Source organism: Montipora foliosa, chromosome 5 (genome assembly GCF_036669935.1).
Source record: "Montipora foliosa isolate CH-2021 chromosome 5, ASM3666993v2, whole genome shotgun sequence".
Taxonomy (NCBI): Eukaryota; Metazoa; Cnidaria; class Anthozoa; order Scleractinia; family Acroporidae; genus Montipora; species Montipora foliosa.
This window is the reverse complement of record NC_090873.1, coordinates 19266215-19271933: the sequence shown is the minus strand read 5'-3', so window position 1 is coordinate 19271933 and position 5719 is coordinate 19266215. Positions and strand designations below refer to the sequence as shown.

The following is a 5719-nucleotide window of genomic DNA, read 5'->3' as shown; positions in this document are numbered from 1 at the left end:
AAATGCCTGACAGGTTTGGTTTCTGAAGAAACTATAATAAGTGATGGGTAGGTAGCTGTGTGAAACACAAAAATCTGGTATCAAAGGGGCTGATAGAGGTAATGGGCACCATGCTCTGTACATTTGAAAGCTGAGGTTTCGAGATTTAGTCTTTTATTGGAGTGATTAAGGAATAAATATTATTCAAGGCTCCCTAATAGTTTTTTAACAGCAGGGCTCAAAGTAACAGCCAGTCAATGGACAATGTCAGGACTGATTTGGGAGTTGACTGGTCAACCTTTCGTCTCACTGGTCATGTTGACTGGTCACATTTGATTGTATTGAAAATGAAATAAATTAAAATTTCTATGCTGATCAGTCAATTCAGTTGGTATCAGTATGTAGCGAGTCGCTAAGGCTTTGTATTGCAGTTCTAAATGATCTGAAATCCTAGGTGAAATGCAACTAGAAACATTGTTTAAGTTTGCATAATTGTCAAAACAGATAATAGAACGATCCAGCTAACTCAATGTTGCACCCAATTCAAATCCTTTGGGAAAAAATGCTCTGTTCCAAGTATTTCCATATCATTTAAAGGTGAATGCCACATTATTATCACTTTACAGTACGCAGCCAAATAGAAAATCGGCCTCTTCAAAATACACGCTCAGCGGACCGCAAAAGACTGACAGCGGGCTGCTAATGCATTATCAGCCCTACAGCTGATTGGTTCTTGCTTCATCATCCGATGGATTTTAACCAATTAGAGTAAGCCTAGTGTTGACACGGGAAAACCATTCATTTGCGAAACTCCAGTTTTGAACTGCAGTTTTTTCAGTCGTCGAATCGTCAATCAACACTTACATGATGATTTGAAGTGACTTTGAATTTGTAATTCACTTAGCTTGTATCATTAAAACTCGCATTCTTGATATCATTTTGGCCTTGTTTATTGATAATAATGATAATGACATGACTTTTTTCGGGAATATTGTTTATTTGCGCCCCTGTAGTGTCATTTGCGGCCCGAGCCCTTTGTGCTTTGCGCTCAGGCCGCAAATGACACTACAAGGGCGCAAATAAACAATATTCCCGAAGAAAGTCACACACACACCAGACTTAAAATGCCTGGTTTCTAAGTGTTATTTAACCCATTGACTCCCAGGGGTTCCCCACTGACGAGTAAAATCGTCTGGCGTTCGACAGAGTAAAATACTAAGTCTGGCCAGTTTCGACCAGTTTCGGCTGGTTTGGACGTCAAAGGGTTAAATTAATGGGGACATAGTTTTTCAGTGAGTGATTAATGGGGAGTAACATGGATTGCTGACAACTACGTCTCACACCGTAATAGTACACTTACACCCAAAATCACCAGATTTAGAGGCGCCGGACAAATTTAATGTGTATGATGATAATGACCCTTCAGGTGTTACTGGTTAGTCTTACAGATCAGTGTACCAATTAGTAATTATTATTGTAAACGAACAAACTCCTTTTCATTTCGCCGCTGTAATTTATTCTTATTGTTGACATTCAATGCTTTGAAGTGCTATGAGCTCTGAGCAACAACCTATTGGGAAGCATATAATATTTTGGTTGATGGGTCCTGTTTTAAAAATTAGTTATCTTATAAATTTGACCGGTCAAAAACAATACTTGACCAAGCTAAAATGAATTTGGCCAGTCATCATGTCCAGAGACTCTCCGGAAATTATTTCAAGCCCTGAAGAGAAGAAAAACTTAGTACCCTTGGAAGAACCTTGCAAAGCAGAGTAAAGGGCCTATAAAAGACAATGAATTCCATCCCCACATGATGCTGATCAAGGCAAGGAATTGAACCCATGAGAGACTGCTGGAAGAATAGTGTTCACACCACTGTACCAACAACCCTGCTTTCTTACAGTGAATGGCAAATGTTCTCTTTTCTTCCTTCAATGTTGATTCTGGATGAGATGAATGAATTTAACCAACCTCTTTATGCAACATTTAAGGGAGAAAAGGGAAGGGAAAACACCTGTTTTTCAGCTGGGACCAGAATTACCCGCAGTTCTAGTCAAGTGTTACAATGACGACCAAAGTCGTTACTAGTTTTATTTCTGAAGGCACATCCAAAAAAGGCCCAGGCTGTAAAGTAACCCCTAATCATTTTGCAATGTGCTTAAAACACACGGTGAGATATAAGAAACTGAATTAAGCGCCAACTGGAGACAAGCTTATATCAATTACTTAGTAACATATAGTGGTGTAAATGTAAGTAACCCAAAGACACTAAATAAAAACCTCGGTCTTTAAAAAACGAATCAAGAACGAATTTATTTTCTTCTCCCGTTTTTTTAACACATGCACATGAACTTGCCACTGGTAAACGACATGTAGCTTAAATAATTTAACATTCAGGTTAACTTCAAGTCCAAAGTTAAGCAAACGTTAATTCAATTTTACTAACACGAAAGCTTAAGAACTGTATGAAAACTAGTTCATCTCATTTTAGAGGAGTTCAAGTTTGGCAAACAGCAAAGCATTTTCCCCTGTGCAAATGTTTGCTGCCCCAAGTAAAGCAGTTTTCACCAAACACATGTTTGGGAGAAAAAATACAACTAGGGATTTGTATCTCATTTTACCGTAGTAGTGTTCACTAGGACTGTACTTCATTTGGAAAGTTTTCAGCTCTGATTCATCAAATAAATACTAATAGCGGCAACATACTCACCAGAAGGAAAACTTCGTATTTGACTCGCGCTCTCGTTTGACTGCAGTCACTAGTGCCAGTTCCATGGCCTTACTTTGCCACACGCTTTTTGTCACGCAAGATTACTTTGTCACGTGTTTCTATTAAGGATGTTCGCGCCAAAATCTTCCTACGGTGATATTTTCTTCATTTCTTGCCTAGGGTTAGGTCATAAAGTACTTACGCCAAAAATGAAAAAAAATTGGGGGTCACCGACTTTGTTTCAGAGAAAATGGCAGTAGAAAAATGCCTTAATTTCGATAAATCTGTCATAACCAAATGGAATAGCGAGATGTAGCCTGATCTGCTCATCCATCGAAAATCATAAAAATAAACGGTTAGAGTGAAGGTTTCCGTGCATAGGTTTTAAGGAGTGGGATTTTTAGATAATTTCATGCCGCTAGGGATGTCGTAAACAGTAGAGTTCATCCTCGACGAGCGTTTTCGTAAGCTCTATACGGTTGCAACCACTACCGTAAATTCGATGGCACGAGGAAAGAAAATGTTAAAAAAAGATAACTTCTTACGGTGGGAGTTTTTTCATTTCATCATATTTTGTAGATAGTAAGTAAAGTAAGTGATTCATGATTAAAAAAATAGGGGTCACCCATGATCTAAACGAGTAAAATCGATGTGATTTTGCAAAGCTCTTGCAAATTTTAGATTGTCACGTTTTTGCGTGACCTGTCGGGGAAGGACTGGAACCCAAGAGAGTATCGATCGTTAAAGGGATGAAAGGTTTTTACCCCGGGGGGGGGACTCCCATATGAAACAGACGGGGATGCTCGTCGTCTCGCTTAGGGTGTTCCGGGCAAAGCGCCAATATTTTATGCCACCAAGGTCTCGTTTATGGTTCCGCGAAGTAACACAGAATTACGCGAAGAGAAACAGAAGTCAAATTTCCTTTTAAATTTTCTTTTTAGATAAAAGCATTCGATGATTATGCCTTTTTTTCATTAAAACTCATTGCGTGTCGTATTTTTGTGTTTTTAAACGGTCTCTTTTAGGGGTCAAAATTTGCTTAAGCCACGCCTAGATTGGTCTCCTTTAGGGGTTAAATTCAAAATTTACGACGAGCATCCCCGTCTGTTTCATATGGGAGTCCCCCCCCCCCCGGGGTTTTTACCGGGTGTCTAGAAAACTAAGACCTAAGACCTAGAAAACTAAGACCTGGAAAACTAAGACCTAGAAACTCCCCCTAGAAACTAGGTCTTAGTTTTCTAGGTCTTAGTTTTCTAGGTCTTAGTTTTCTAGGTCTTAGTTTTCCAGGTCTTTGTTTTCTAGGTCTTAGTTTTCTAGGTCTTAGGTCTTACGTCTTAGGTCTTAGGTCTTAGTTTTCGAGACACCCGGTTTTAAGCAGTCGTCATCTTCATTTGGTTAGTGTTTTGTATAATATGTATCCATTGCCGCCATGCTTGTCTTCTGGAGTGTGTTTTTTTGTAAAATTTAATCGCTGGTTGTTTCCACGCAGGTCCGCACTATTCAAGCGAACGAGGACGAAAATACTGCTCTATTTTCACGAAAGTAAAGGAAAAGAACTTCAAAAACATTCATTCATTTTGAACTTAAGTTCGTGGGATAATAAAAACATTTAAAAAAACAGCCCCATTAAATTTACGCAACGGTTCATCTTCGAGTTTTCCAAACTTTCAGCCACTACTCGATCAGCAGCTACCTCTTCCAGAGTTTTTCCATCCTCCCGCTCACTTCTCTTTAACGTTTCATGATGATTCGGAAATAAATGTGCCATTCTTTTGCCGGCCTGGAATTTTTCCCCCGGCGTTTTTGTCGCCATGTTATTTTAACTAATGCTTGAATAATATTTATGAAAGTCAAGTAGACTACCGGTAGTTCACGACTGATAAAACAAGGCGAACGGCAATCGTGCAGTAGTCTACTTGACTTTCTTAAATATTTTTAATCAAATTTGACTGATCACGATCTTCTCTGATCCAACGCTGTGCAAGACTTATCGTCCACGGTTTCTGCAAAGGTTTTAAAACCTCACTCAACTTCACCAATGCTCGAGGTAATGCGTGACATATTACAGTCGCGTTACCTGCGCAGTAACGTTGCTCACAAACAATCAGCGTGAACTTCCTTAAGTTTACAATCAGATACTTGCTAAAAAGGGCTTTCACATGGCTAAAATATGTTACAACGAATAACTGAAACTGTTTAAGGCTAATACTTTCTGAAATTACAGTAATAAGACGAAAGGGGAAGATAAATAATATTATTATATGGCTTGTGTTTGTAGCCGATATAACGCGCGCTCTGATTGGCTAATTGTGACTGAATTGTAGGGCATTATTCTCCCGTAATGCCCACTGGCCGATTACGGGCTTGCAAAAACAAAGCAAAAGGTAATTAAAAAGCCATATAATAAACTACTTACTAACCGGGTTAGCTCGAGCCGTACTGGGGAATATTGGCCCTCGGTCGTTTTTGTACGGACCTCGCGGCGTACTGCCACGACCTCGGGCCAATATTCCCCAGTACGGCCCTCGCGTTCGGTTAGTAAGAAGTTAATAATGATAACAAAAAATAGCTACAACAACAACAACAATAATAACAATGACAATAACAATAATAATAACAATGGTAACATTTTAACTATTGTACACTAAAATTCTGTTAAAAAGACACAAAAACGCGCTAAATAAAAAAAATGTATATATATATATATTTTTTTTCTCTCCTAACAAATATACCTTTAAGAGGGAACAACTGTCCCGATAGCAATGAATCTAATGGATTTCCGCTGCATTAATATGCACCCTCTTCGTTTCAGTTATATGTGGAGAATGAATATTCACTTAGATTAGAACCATAGAACGCTAAATCCCGAACTATGTAAACGTTCAATGACGAATGTGCATAGGCTAGGAGAACCACAGGCGACCCAGGGTAAAAAATTATAAGGATTTGTATGGGAATCACGATAACAAACTGAAAAAGATTACCCCCAAAAGTTCTCAATAAAAAAGCTGTACTTAATTGTCGTGGTGA

The 5719-nt window shown here is 38.8% G+C and overlaps 1 protein-coding gene across 5 annotated transcripts in view; it reads right to left on the bottom strand.

Moving 5' to 3' along the window:
- LOC138003723 (lysine-specific histone demethylase 2-like) overlaps positions 1-2814 on the bottom strand; it is an 82204-nt gene extending 79390 nt beyond the window's left edge. For 4 of the 5 annotated variants that reach the window (XM_068849938.1, XM_068849934.1, XM_068849937.1 and 1 more), the window contains exon 1: positions 2690-2814. The gene's annotated coding sequence lies outside the window, so the exon portion shown is untranslated. The remainder of the gene's footprint in view (positions 1-2689) is intronic. The other variant, XM_068849935.1, reaches the window with a different exon arrangement.
- Positions 2815-5719: the final 2905 nt, after the last annotated feature.